Raw genomic sequence first — 15,656 nt, 5'->3', positions numbered from 1 at the left:
CACACAAGGATTTTTTATGGAGGATTTAAACCTTAAATTAGATCAAAATTAAGTAGCTTCTAATATACAAAACTTAAATATCGTTGTGAAAACTTTAAGATTAGAATATATTTTAACAATTGTTCATTGTTGCTGCAGATATTAAGTCAAATGTACTCTCAATTGTGCAATGTGTTAAGCAATGTTAACAAAAAAAACAAAACGGAAAAACAGACTGTGATTAAATGATCAATTTACACACAAATGTTCTCGGACTATAATCTGTTTATAACTAGCAAAACAGATTATTGTCCTGAAATAGAACCTAAGTATGGGTTGGTTATTACAAATGTTTAATATAGCTTGCCAGCTGCATTTTTAAATATTACATATTCAGTATTTTGAGTTCTATTCTTATGTAATTTAACAAAACATATTGATACTCATTTGTTTATGTCTTATACGATTTCTTTATGAGGGAGGATTGCTACAGACTATGGGTTTCTAGTACATGGACTTATGATATCTTCTTTTACTGGATTTTAAAAGTCCTTAAACTCTAAAGCATGAACTTGCTTCCTCGCAACATGGTATGTGCATAGAAGATGTGCAAACGAGATTGAGTCTTCATGAATGGGATTTTATAGGGGATGCACCTTCATGCACACAATGGGGCCAATTTATCAATGTCTTCCTGACATGATGCAATGAATCACTGCTTATGCAATGCCACCCCCCTGCAGGTGGTGTCAATGCCGCTAGCAGGGGGTGTCAATCAGCCCGATCGTATAGGATTGTGTGGATTGCAGACCGCAGCTTTAGAGACAGCGGACCAGTTATGGAGCAGCGGTCTTAAGACTGCTGCTTCATAACTGCTATTTCTGGTGAGCCTGAAGGCTCGTGCGGAAACAGGGGCATCAAGCTCCATTCGGAGCTTGATTATTCGGCCCCTAAGTCCGAACACGTCACAACAGTGTATTTTACAGTACTGAAGGTGAGTCCCTTATAAAAACCTGGTAATGAAGATGCAATGTTGTTCGAACACCCTCTATGCAGATACCATATACTTTCAAAATCCAGATAAAAAGAGTAATACAACTCATTGAGTCAGCTTCCAGGAAAGTCCTCTGTAGTACCCTCACTATTTTAGTAGTTCCTTATAAACCTCCCTTTCAGCCCACAAGTTCTCATGTTTGGAGCAAAACTGAACCAGCCAAAAAAACATATAAATGCTGGACGGGTAATGTTTTTATCATTACTTTTTAATAAATTTTATATCCAAGTTAAGTTTGGTTTATTCATCCAGTCTGCCTTATATCCTGTATGGCGATCTATCTTTGCTATGGGATTTGGTGGTGTTTGGGCTGCTGATTGTGACCGGTTGTAAGCTAGTTGGGGAGTTCCTAAGAACCCAGACTGCACTATTTTGCACTTTGTGATAAGTGCTGTAAATGTGTGAGCATCCTGCACCTCTGGGGTTACACTTTATTGTGGGAAGATTACCCTGAGTTACTACACCATTTGAGCACCTTCCCTTCTTTTCTTGTTCCCATTTGTGTTCTGACTGCACAAGCAGTATGACTATGTAAATAATTTAAGTGAAAAAGTTTGGGAAAAAGTTTACAATTTTTTTTAATTTGATCACATTTGGCAGCGAAAGGGTGGCATGATATATACCTAAATGGGCCTATATCAATACCTTGGATTGTCTACTAAAAAATATAATTTAGTTTTGATAGGTAGGGTAAATAAGAAATACAAGAATGAGTGATAGCAAAAAGAACTAGTTTAAGATAGTATTAGATTATTCATAGTTATGCAGAAGAAAGTTGTGAACATTCATTAACATTCTCTGCTATCCTTTAAACCTTGTGAATCTGCCTGACTTTACAGAGAACACCAAACTGCAATGATTTTGATAATCTTGGCCTTTAATATAGAAATACAGTTAATATTCTTGAGCAAATTGCTTGTTCTGTCTATTATATGCTCATTATGTTCATGTTGATGACATCTGGTGGTTTCATGTTGCAATTACAGCTTGGTTCCTCTCAAGAATAAAACAGGAAGTGTTAATAAAGTTTGTTAATAGAAAGTTTACTTTCAGTTTCTCAGCAGCCATCTTAGCTTCAAGAAGCATGGAAATCAGCTCTTAAACATTTGCCTCTAAATATACATATGCCTGTAAGTTATTGTTTGCTAAGAGTTCATTGTACATTTGAATTGCATTGCTATTTATTGTAAGGATTAAATGTAAGCTCTCTGTGTTAGGCACATGTATTATTGTATGTATTGCAAGCACCACGTGTAACTACATATTGTAATTTCAACTTTTCTTATTGTATTGCAGTTTTACAAAATAACTATTCAGAAGTAAAATCAGTTTGGAATAAACACAAAGCTATTTCTGTCTGGTTTGTTAACTAGCTGTCTAGTTATCAGTTAATGAGGACAGTACAGTAAAAAGGCAGGCTATATCAGGGGAAGATACAGAGCTGCATTGTAAAGTAAAACGCATGCTATATCAAGGGAAGATATAGGAGCTGCATTGAAAAGTGAGAAGCAATAACAAGCAAGATACAAAGGCTGCATTTTAAAGTAAAAAGCAGTAAATAACAAGCAAACATACAACCTGCAATTTAAAGTGAAAGGCAGTAAAAATAATTTGCACAAGAACTGCATTTAAAATATTGTGCTATTTTAACCTGATCACTATGAACCAAGATAAGAGTGTTGATATGATGCAGCAAACTTTAGAGACCAGATCCTATGCCTCTGGCTCTAAATATTCAATGCGCTCCAGCAGATCATCAGCCAGTTCTGCAGGACTCAGAGCCGTGCTAAAGCGCAAGCAGCCCAGGCACAAATTTCTTATGCTGAAAAAGAAGCAAACATGATAAAGCAGCACTAGAAGCAAAGGCAGCTAAGCACAAAGCAGATATGGAAGCAGAGGCAGCAAGGTGCAAAGCAGATATGGAAGCAGAGGCAGCTAAGCGCAAAGCAGATATGGAAGCAGAGACAGCAAGGTGTGAAGCTGAAACAGTGCAACGCAAGGCAGAGTTAGAAGCTAATATGCATGTGCTAAAGATTCAAAGGGCAGCAGTTGCAACATCTGCAGAAGCAGCAGTCTATGAAGCAGCAGCTGAACTAGAAGAGGAACCACTTCAAGATTTTGCAGAAATAACTACCCATGATTCAGTACAAAGGACTCGTGAGTATGTACAGAACCATGCTCTAGACCAAGATAAAACAGAGCATGCTCCTATCCAACATATGTCCAGCATAATGCCACAGTTTCCTGACTCAACATATTTACAGTCTACTCCAAGTATTCCTGACTTGCACCCTCCTTCCCAGACTGACACTGCAAATGTCTCTACACCAAGAGTGCGCTTTCAAGAAAGCAGAGGTTACGCTGATCCACAATATCCATCACATTATATGGACTCTCACATATCCCCTCTCAGAAATAGTACATTAGGAACTTCAGAGACTACTGACCTAGCAAAGCACCTGATTCGTCGAGAGTTAGTGAGTACAGGGCTACTAACATTTGATGATCGACCAGAGAACTACTGGGCATGGAAGACATCATTCCAAGGTGTCACCAGAGATCTTAATCTTACAGCCATAGAAGAGCTAGATCTTTTGACTAAGTGGCTTGGACCAGAGTCATCTCAACAGGCTAAGAGACTCAGGTCAGTGCATGTTCATAACCCAATTGATGGAGTTAAAATGGTATGGCAGAGACTAGAAGAATGTTATGGCAGCCCTGAAGCTATTGAGAATGCACTGTTAAAGAAGCTAGAAAACTTCCCCAAAATCTCAAACAAAGACAACATAAAGTTAAGAGAACTTGGTGACATGTTGTTGGAGGTGAATGCAGCTAAGACAGGAGGCTTTTTGCCTGGACTGGCATACCTAGACACAGCTCGTGGCATCAAACCAATTATTGAAAAACTGCCATATAGCCTGCAAGAAAAATTGATTTTTCAAGGTTCCAAGTACAAAGAAGACCATCATGTCTCCTTTCCACCATTCAGTTTCCTCACCAGATTTATTGTCAACCAAGCAAAGACTAGAAATGATTCAAGCTTCATATTCTCAACATGCAGCAACCAAGTTCCAGTAAATACAGAGAAGTCAGGAACAAGGTACAGCAACAGACCAACGGTGTCAGTAAGAAAGACAGAAGTGTCAGCTACTAATGCAACTCCACAGGTGAAAAGCCCTTTGTGGAAATCCATGGAACCAGACAGTCCATGTCCAATTCATAATAAACCACACCCACTGTCAAAGTGTCGTGGGTTCAGAAGCAAGCACATTGATGAACGTAAAGCTTACCTGAAAGAGAATTATATCTGCTTTAGATGTTGTGCATCCACCAGACACATTGCCAAAGACTGCAAAAATAACATAAGATGCAGAGAATGCAACAGTGACCAGCATACTTCAGCTTTGCATCCAGGTCCAGCTACCTGGGCAGTAGAGGCTCCTTTACCAAAGGGAGAGCAAGGTGGGGAGCAAGAGGAAGCTACTCCAACCACTATTGTATCCAAGTGTACAGAGGTATGCGGGAAAGGGACAAGGCCCAGATCATGTTCCAAGATTTGCTTAGTGACTGTATATCCCTCTAACAAACCTGATTGTTCTGTAAAAATGTATGCAGTGTTAGATGATCAAAGTAACCGTTCTTTAGCCAAATCAGAGTTTTTTGATGTGTTTAACATTAGTGGTGAAACATTTTCCTACACTCTAAGAACATGCTCAGGCATTACAGAGAAAACAGGGCGTAGGGTATCCAACTTCACTGTTCAGTCTATTGATGGGAAAACACACATAAAACTCCCCACACTCATTGAAGGTGACATGATACCTGATGACAGGTCAGAAATTCCAACACCTGAGATTACACAGCATTTCCCTCATCTGAAATCCTTAACAGACAAGATCCCAGCACTTGACCCTAACGCACAAATACTTCTCTTGTTAGGAAGAGACATTCTGAAGGTGCACAAAGTATGTGAGCAGGTTAATGGGCCTCACAACAGTCCTTATGCATAACATTTAGACTTAGGTTGGGTCATAGTTGGGGAAGTATGCTTAGGAGGAGCTCATAGACCAGCAGATGTGAACTCTTTCAAGACAAATGTTCTGCCTAGTGGGCGCACTTCTCTGTTCAGCCCATGCACTAGCTATATACAGGTAAAAGAGACTTTTAATGCTTGTAAACAACAGTCATACACCCCCTCATTGTGTTATTTAGGAACTGCAACTCACAATGTGGGCAGTTTAGATGATAATGTGTTTGTTACTACTCCAAACGATGACAAACCTGCTATGTATATTCAAGATGGTATGTTCCTTGATGTAGTTGAAAAAGAGATGTTTATTGATGAAGCAAATTACTGGGTAGCACCCCTACCATTTCGCTTACCTCGGCTTAGACTACCAAACAACATAAAGCAAGCCCAGAAAAGACTCCTTGCTCTACATTGTTCCTTTGTGAAAAAACCTGAAATGAAGGAACATTTTGTTAACTTTATGCAAAAGATCTTTGACCATGACCAAGCAGAACCTGCCCCACCATTGGAACCAGGTGAGGAGTGTTGGTACCTACCAATCCTTGGTGTCTATAACCCTCAGAAGCCAGGACAGATCAGAGTACTTTTTGACTCAAGTGCTCAGTTTGAAGGCATCTCACTGAATGACACACTCCTCAGTGGGCCTGATTTAAATAATACACTACTAGATGTCCTTTTACGTTTCCACAAAGAGCAAGTTGCAATTACCACTGATGAACAACAAATGTTTTACTGTTTCATGGTTAGAGAAGATCACCGTAACTATTTGAGATTTCTTTGGTTTCGTGACAATGACCTTAACAAAGAAATTACAGAGTTCAGGATGAAGGTACATGTCTTTGGGAACAGCCCTTCCCCAGCCATAGCCATTTATGGTCTAAGACAAATAGCAAAGCAAGGAAAAAGTGAGTATGGCGAAGATGTAGAACAGTTTATCTTGAGAGATTTCTATGTAGATGATGGACTCGCATCTGTGCCTACTGAAGCTGAAGTATTTGACCTCATTGAACCAGATTCTGACAGTGAGATCAGACCTGAAGTGACAGCTTTAATAACTGAAGTGTATGAATGCCAGTTAGACTCACATAGATTTCTCAGATTCTCAAAGTGGAAGTCCCTTGTGAGAGGTATAGCAACACTTATTCACATTGCTAAGTCATTTTCCAGCAGCACTCAAAAGGAGTCGTGTACTGGCTGGCATTGCTGCAAAGGGTTATGCCATTCCTTAGATTTCTTGCAAGCTGAAACAGTGATTATCAAATGTATCCAACAAGAGGTGTTTTCGGTAGAGAAAAGGTCTTTATTAAAAGAAAAGAAAATCCCTGATCAAAGCCCAATCAAATGTTTGAATCTTATAATTGACAAAGACGGATTGATTAGAGTAGGAGGGCGTTTGCTTAATGCAGACATGACTGAAAATGAGAAACATCCTCTTATAATTCCTGCCAACCATCACATAGCTACACTCTTAGTTAAACATTATCATGAAAAGGTAGCACATCAAGGTCGTCATTTCACTGAAGGTGCTCTACGTTCAGCAAGCTTGTGGATCATTAGAGCAAAAAAACTCATTTCCAGTGTTGTTCACAAGTGTGTCACCTGTAAGAAGCTGAGAGGAAGGCTGCAGGAACAGAAAATGTCAGATCTCCCGACAGACAGACTTACTGTAGCTCCTCCATTTTCGCATGTAGGGCTTGATGTTTTTGGTCCTTGGAATGTAGTATCTCGCTATACTAGAGGACACTCTGCAGAGAGTAAGAGATGGGCTGTGATGTTCACTTGTTTAAGCACTAGAGCAGTTCATTCGGAGCTGATTGAATCTATGTCATCTTCAAGCTTCATTAATGCTCTGAGAAGATTTCATTTCTCTCCCTTCATGGACCAGTTAAGCAATTCTGATCTGACAAAGGGACAAACTTTGTAGGAGCCTGTAAGGAACTACAAATTAACTCAGATGATCTTGAGATTCAAAACTATCTACTGGATCAGGGAAGCACCTGGACTTTCAATGCCCCCCACTCATCTCATATGGGAGGAGTGTGGGAGAGAATGATTTGTGTGGCTAGACGTATTCTAGACTCAATGTTGATGCAAAGCAAAAACACTCGACTGTCCCATGAAGTGCTTACTACATTGATGGCTGAAGTTACAGCTATAATGAATGCTAGACCATTGGTTTCTATTTCAACAGACCCTGAGAGACCTGAAATTCTTACACCAGCAATGCTCTTGACTCAAAGGGCTTGTGCAACATCAGCTCCACCTGGTGAGTTTACCTTGAAGGAACTTTACAAGTGCCAGTGGAAGCAAGTTCAGAATCTTGCTGAAACCTTTTGGAAACATTGGAGGCAAGAGTACCTGTCATCACTCCAAACAAGAAGAAAATGGAATGAGGAGAAACCAAATGTTCAAGAAGGAGATCTTGTATTGTTGAAAGACTCTCAAGTGAAGCGCAATGAATGGCCAATGGGTCTTATTATAAAAACCATTCCTAGTGGTGATGGTAAAATTCACAAAGTAGAGGTCAAGATCATTAAACAAGGGACTGCTAAAGTATACCTCAGACCTGTGTCAGATTTGATTGTTCTTTTTCAAAGTAAAGAGTTATCTGGTTGAATTTAATAATAATTTATAGATTATGTAATAGTGGTATATGTTTATACCAGGTGGGGAGTGTTCTGTCTATTATATGCTCATTATGTTCATGTTGATGACATCTGGTGGTTTCATGTTGCAATTACAGCTTGGTTCATCTCAAGAATAAAACAGGAAGTGTTAATAAAGTTTGTTAATAGAAAGTTTACTTTCAGTTTCTCAGCAGCCATCTTAGCTTCAAGAAGCATGGAAATCAGCTCTTAAACATTTGCCTCTAAATATACATATGCCTGTAAGTTATTGTTTGCTAAGAGTTCATTGTACATTTGAATTGCATTGCTATTTGCTGTAAGGATTAAATGTAAGCTCTCTGTGTTAGAAACATGTATTATTGTATGTATTGCAAGCACCACGTGTAACTACATATTGTAATTTCAACTTTTCTTATTGTATTGCAGTTTTACAAAATAACTATTCAGAAGTAAAATCAGTTTGGAATAAACACAAAGCTATTTCTGTCTGGTTTGTTAACTAGCTGTCTAGTTATCAGTTAATGAGGACAGTGTATTGCTGATATTCCATTTAAGCCAAAAATGAGAGACTATCTAGATAAAAATTTATTACAACCTATAGTAAACCGTATAAGAAATTGTGTAACATTATTTTCAAACATAGACATATTTTGACGGCTGCTGATGGATTAGGAGGATTTAAAGCCAATATTGTGACCTGATGACATAAAACTATTGTTAACTATGTTTCGCCAAGTTCCTAGTGTGACTAAATTCCTTTCAGACTTGAGTAAGTTTAAAATAAATTAAAATACTATTGCTCTTCAGAAACATTTCAGATGGTGGTGTAGTTTTTTGATAGTACTTTCTCTGATTTGAAGTTATTTTGTTTATAAAGTATCTCCCTGTACTTCACAGTGTATTGTTTAGAATGTAAAATCTCAGAATAGTTTGTAACTTGTTATGTTATAATGGTGTCTCCAATGTGAGTAAGATCCTCCTCTACTAATAGTTTGATTTATATTAGTTATGTGCATAGATTCATTTTCAGTAAACGAATAACGAAAATGGCTGCAGGCGAAAATAGCTGAATGCTGTAGGCTGTGATTATATATGCACACACCTACTTTGTATAATTTTATTTAGACCATAATACATTTTTTAAGGGCAATTGGTAACTAAATATTCACTGAACCCACAAATACTTGCTAACTTTCTTAGGCCTAGATTTAGAGTTTGGCGGTAGAAGGGCTGTTAACGCTCCGTGGGCTTTTTTCTGGCCGCACCATAAATTTAACTCTGGTATCGAGAGTTCAAACAAATGCTGCGTTAGGCTCCAAAAAAGGAGCGTAGAGCATTTTTACCGCAAATGCAACTCTCGATACCAGAGTTGCTTACGGACGCGGCCAGCCTCAAAAACGTGCTCGTGCACGATATCCCCATAGGAAACAATGGGGCTGTTTGAGCTGAAAAAAAACCTAACACCTGCAAAAAAGCAGCGTTCAGCTCCTAACGCAGCCCCATTGTTTCCTATGGGGAAACACTTCCTACGTCTGCACCTAACACTCTAACATGTACCCCGAGTCTAAACACCCCTAACCTTACACTTATTAACCCCTAATCTGCCGCTCCCGCTATCGCTGACCCCTGCATATTTTTTTAACCCCTAATCTGCTGCTCCGTAAACCGCCGCAACCTACGTTATCCCTATGTACCCCTAATCTGCTGCCCTAACATCGCCGACCCCTATATTATATTTATTAACCCCTAATCTGCCCCCCACAACGTCGCCGACACCTGCCTACACTTATTAACCCCTAATCTGCCGAGCGGACCGCACCGCTACTATAATAAAGTTATTAACCCCTAACCCGCCTCACTAACCCTATCATAAATAGTATTAACCCCTAATCTGCCCTCCCTAACATCGCCGACACCTAACTTCAATTATTAACCCCTAATCTGACGACCGGAGCTCATCGCTACTATAATAAATGGATTAACCCCTAAAGCTAAGTCTAACCCTAACACTAACACCCCCCTAACTTAAATATAATTTACATCTAACGAAATTAATTAACTCTTATTAAATAACTTATTCCTATTTAAAGCTAAATACTTACCTGTAAAATAAATCCTAATATAGCTACAATATAAATTATAATTATATTATAGCTATTTTAGGATTAATATTTATTTTACAGGCAACTTGGTAATTATTTTAACCAGGTACAATAGCTATTAAATAGTTAAGAACTATTTAATAGTTACCTAGTTAAAATAATAACAAATTTACCTGTAAAATAAACCCTAACCTAAGATATAATTAAACCTAACACTACCCTATCAATAAATTAATTAAAAAAACTACCTACAATTACCTACAATTAACCTAACACTACACTATCAATAAATTAATTAAACACAATTCCTACAAATAAATACAATTAAATAAACTAGCTAAAGTACAAAAAATAAAAAAGAACTAAGTTACAAAAAATAAAAAAATATTTACAAACATCAGAAAATTATTACAACAATTTTAAACTAATTACACCTACTCTAAGCCCCCTAATAAAATAACAAAGACCCCCAAAATAAAAAATTCCCTACCCTATTCTAAATTAAAAAAGTTAAAAGCTCTTTTACCTTACCAGCCCTGAACAGGGCCCTTTGCGGGGCATGCCCCAAGAATTTCAGCTCTTTTGCCTGTAAAAAAAACACATACAATACCCCCCCCAACATTACAACCCACCACCCACATACCCCTAATCTAACCCAAACCCCCCTTAAATAAACCTAACACTAAGCCCCTGAAGATCTTCCTACCTTGTCTTCACCATCCAGGTATCACCGATCCGTCCTGGCTCCAACATCTTCATCCAACCCAAGCGGGGGTTGGCGATCCATCATCCGATGGCTGAAGAGGTCCAGAAGAGGCTCCAAAGTCTTCCTCCTATCCGGCAAGAAGAGGACATCCGGACCGGCAAACATCTTCTCCAAGCGGCATCTTCGATCTTCTTGCATCCGGTGCGGAGCGGGTCCATCTTGAAGCAGGCGACGCGGATCCATCCTCTTCTTCCATTGTCTCCCGACGAATGACGGTTCCTTTAAGGGACGTCATCCAAGATGGCGTCCCTTGAATTCCGATTGGCTGATAGGATTCTATCAGCCAATCGGAATTAAGGTAGGAATATTCTGATTGGCTGATGGAATCAGCCAATCAGAATCAAGTTCAATCCGATTGGCTGATCCAATCAGCCAATCAGATTGAGCTCGCATTCTATTGGCTGTTCCGATCAGCCAATAGAATGCGAGCTCAATCTGATTGGCTGATTGGATCAGCCAATAGGATTGAACTTGATTCTGATTGGCTGATTCCATCAGCCAATCAGAATATTCCTACCTTAATTCCGATTGGCTGATAGAATCCTATCAGCCAATTGGAATTCAAGGGACGCCATCTTGGATGACGTCCCTTAAAGGAACCGTCATTCGTCGGGAGACAACGGAAGAAGAGGATGGATCCGCGTCGCCTGCTTCAAGATGGACCCGCTCCGCACCGGATGCAAGAAGATCGAAGATGCCGCTTGGAGAAGATGTTTGCCGGTCCGGATGTCCTCTTCTTGCCGGATAGGAGGAAGACTTTGGAGCCTCTTCTGGACCTCTTCAGCCACCGGATGATGGATCGCCAACCCCCGCTTGGGTTGGATGAAGATGTTGGAGCCAGGACGGATCGGTGATACCTGGATGGTGAAGACAAGGTAGGAAGATCTTCAGGGGCTTAGTTTTAGGTTTATTTAAGGGGGGTTTGGGTTAGATTAGGGGTATGTGGGTGGTGGGTTGTAATGTTGGGGGGGGGGTATTGTATGTGTTTTTTTTACAGGCAAAAGAGCTGAAATTCTTGGGGCATGCCCCGCAAAGGGCCCTGTTCAGGGCTGGTAAGGTAAAAGAGCTTTTAACTTTTTTAATTTAGAATAGGGTAGGGAATTTTTTATTTTGGGGGTCTTTGTTATTTTATTAGGGGGCTTAGAGTAGGTGTAATTAGTTTAAAATTGTTGTAATAATTTTCTGATGTTTGTAAATATTTTTTTATTTTTTGTAACTTAGTTCTTTTTTATTTTTTGTACTTTAGCTAGTTTATTTAATTGTATTTATTTGTAGGAATTGTGTTTAATTAATTTATTGATAGTGTAGTGTTAGGTTAATTGTAGGTAATTGTAGGTAGTTTATTTAATTAATTTATTGATAGGGTAGTGTTAGGTTTAATTATATCTTAGGTTAGGATTTATTTTACAGGTAAATTTGTTATTATTTTAACTAGGTAACTATTAAATAGCTATTGTACCTGGTTAAAATAATTACAAAGTTGCCTGTAAAATAAATATTAATCCTAAAATAGCTATAATATAATTATAATTTATATTGTAGCTATATTAGGATTTATTTTACAGGTAAGTATTTAGCTTTAAATAGGAATAAGTTATTTAATAAGAGTTAATTAATTTCGTTAGATGTAAATTATATTTAAGTTAGGGGGGTGTTAGTGTTAGGGTTAGACTTAGCTTTAGTGGTTAATCCATTTATTATAGTAGCGATGAGCTCCGGTCGTCAGATTAGGGGTTAATAATTGAAGGTAGGTGTCGGCGATGTTAGGGAGGGCAGATTAGGGGTTAATACTATTTATGATAGGGTTAGTGAGGCGGATTAGGGGTTAATAACTTTATTATAGTAGCGCTCAGGTCCGCTCGGCAGATTAGGGGTTAATAAGTGTAGGCAGGTGTCGGCGACGTTGAGGGGGGCAGATTAGGGGTTAATAAATATAATATAGGGGTCGGCGGTGTTAGGGGCAGCAGATTAGGGGTACATAAGGATAACGTAGGTGGCGGCGCTTTGCGGTCGGAAGATTAGGGGTTAATTATTGTAAGTAGCTGGCGGCGACGTTGTGGGGGGCAGGTTAGGGGTTAATAAATGTAATACAGGGGTCGGCGGGGTTAGGGGCAGCAGATTAGGGGTACATAAGTATAACGTAGGTGGCGGTCGGCAGATTAGGGGTTAAAAAATTTAAATCGAGTGGCGGCGATGTGGGGGGACCTCGGTTTAGGGGTACATAGGTAGTTTATGGGTGTTAGTGTACTTTAGGGTACAGTAGTTAAGAGCTTTATGAACCGGCGTTAGCCCAGAAAGCTCTTAACTCCTGCTATTTTCCGGCGGCTGGAGTTTTGTCGTTAGAGCTCTAACGCTCACTTCAGAAACAAATCTAAATACCGGCGTTAGAAAGATCCCATTGAAAAGATAGGATACGCAATTGACGTAAGGGGATCTGCGGTATGGAAAAGTCACGGCTGAAAAGTGAGCGTTAGACCCTTTAATCACTGACTCCAAATACCAGCGGGCGGCCAAAACCAGCGTTAGGAGCCTCTAACGCTGGTTTTCACGGCTACCGCCGAACTCTAAATCTAGGCCTTAAAGTTTTAACATGTGTAACAGATGACAAAATATTTCTCCATTTTCCTATTTTTCTCTTAAAAATTGAAACCATTCAGTGATTTTTAACAATGATTTATGAAGTTTTAATTAAATGTAATAAAACATTAAGATTAGATTATTTTTAAGCAACTGTTCCTAGCAGCTGCAAATATTTAGTTAAATGTACTCTCAAATATACATTTTACATTTTGTTCCAAGAAATAAGAAAACAATGACTGTAATTAAATTATCACATAGAAATGTACTAGGACTATAAACTATGCATTACTAGCAAAACAGTTTATTTTCATAGAATAGAATCTATGCATGGTTCCATTATGTAAATTGTTTTATATGACTTGCCAATGTTGTAATGCATTAAAAATATATTCAGCCTCACATTTTTGGTTGTCTATCAGGTAATAGCATTTTTGCTGCTTATAAATTTACTTTTGTAGGGGTGGATTTTAGAAACTTGGGAGCCTATTTATTAATGTGCGAGCGGACATGATACGATGTAGCGTATCATATCTGCCGCACATCAATAAATGCCGACTGCATACGCTGTCGGCATTTATCATTACACAATCAGTTTTTGTGAACTCCTTGTGCAATGCCACCTCTTGCAGATTCGGCCGCTAGCAGGGGGTGTCAATCAGCCCCATCGTATAGGATCGGGCGGATTGATGTCCGCGGCTTCAGAGCAGGCGGACAAGTTATGGAGTAGCGGTCTTTAGACCGATGCTTCATAACTGCTGTTTCCGGCGAGCCTGAAAGCTCGCGCGGAAAATGATAATTCGGCCCCTAAAGTTTGTGTTTTTGTTTTATCAAAGTACAAAACACATAGGGCTAGATTACAAGTGGAGCGCTAATTTATCATGCGCCTGTAAACGGGCAAATTCGCTCATTTACGGGCGTGCTATATATAAACAGCCATTACAAGTGGCTGGTTATTTTACCGCAAGCTTGCGTTAGCAATTAAAGCTCCAAAAAAACAGATCAGTTAATTTTCTAAATGTCCCCCAATTGCCCCCAAAATAAAGTGGTGTGTTTTTAAAAAAAATAAAAACCATTGAGTATCTTTATTTTATTTTTTTTAAAAATATGTATATTCTCTGTAAATATATATGTATATGCTTATATATATATATATATATATATATATATATATATATATATATATAAGTGTTAATATATGTATACACATATAAACACATAAATATATACAGAATCTATATATTCATATATATATGTATATTTACATTTGATGCCTATTGCTGCGCAATTTACCCCCTTCGTTGTGCTAGGTTCTCATACCGTGTCTGACAGCATGAGAATGAGGCTCCCATTGAAGCCTATGGAAGCGTGAATGTGAGGTTGCACTTAACTTGTAATACCAGAGCACATTTGTGTGCACTTGTATTACTAAGTGGAGCGTAAATATCGCTTTTGCAAAAGCGATATTTTGCGCTTCATTTGTAATAAAGCCCATAATCTTGTCTAGTCTACAAAAATTACAGATTGAAAAAGAAATTGAAAGAACATCAGCGACTCAATTAAAATTTAATTGTAAATAGAAAAATGTGTCTGTACTCCCAGACAATAGAAGCAAGTGTTCTGGCTTCAGGGTGCTGAACACGCTGAAAATTAAAAGGGACACCATAACCAAATGTTGAAGCACTTGAAAGTGATGCAGAAAAGCTGTTAAACACTGACTAGAAAATATTTTCTGAACATTTCTATGTAAAAATACAAGATATTTTATTTCCAAATTTCCTCAGTAGCCACATCCCATTTAAGCAGCCAATCAGGATGCTAGTCCCAGGACTTGCAAGGGAGTTTGCATCTGGCATGTGTAGGTTCAGTAATGTTATTTCCCTCTTAAGTTTAAGGAATTTTACTGTGAAATCTTACAAGATTTCAGTGAAAATCACAAAAAGTGTGACATCAGCACTGATTAAGTTGATTGGCTGTTTTTTTCCAGCTTGCAGCTGACGTTATCTGAAGGTTAACTGCCCAATACAAACAGGATTACTTCATAGACCATCCTGGAGTCATTTGATGATCATCAAAATACTTTAGAAATCATTTGCACATCATCAGGCTTGTAAAGTCATCAGCTAAGGTAAAAAAATTCTGGGTGATGACTTCAGAATTACCTTACTGATTACTTCACAAGCATGAACAGCCAGGGAATGACTCTAGAGTCATCTCATTTAAATATTTCGGCTTGTGGGCTTACTTCAAGATGGCTTCTGATGACTAGTCTGGAGCCATCTATTACTTCAAAATGACTCCAGGAAGATCATCCTTTTTGACATGGATGTTCACACAGCACTTAGTTTTGTGAGATGAAAACATTTTGAGGTAAAATATTTTCCTTTTTTACATAGAGATGTTAAAGGGGATATTTTATTGTCAACTTTTCATAGTTATGCTGCATAACTTTCAAGTGATTAATCCTTTGAGTGCTAAGCACTTTCCCACCTGGGTGCTATGCTGATTTGAGGGTTTTTTA

The sequence above is a fragment of the Bombina bombina genome, chromosome 4, assembly GCF_027579735.1.
Source record: "Bombina bombina isolate aBomBom1 chromosome 4, aBomBom1.pri, whole genome shotgun sequence".
Classification (NCBI taxonomy): Eukaryota; Metazoa; Chordata; class Amphibia; order Anura; family Bombinatoridae; genus Bombina; species Bombina bombina.
The sequence above is the reverse complement of the archived record's forward strand: the minus strand, read 5'-3'. Positions refer to the sequence as shown.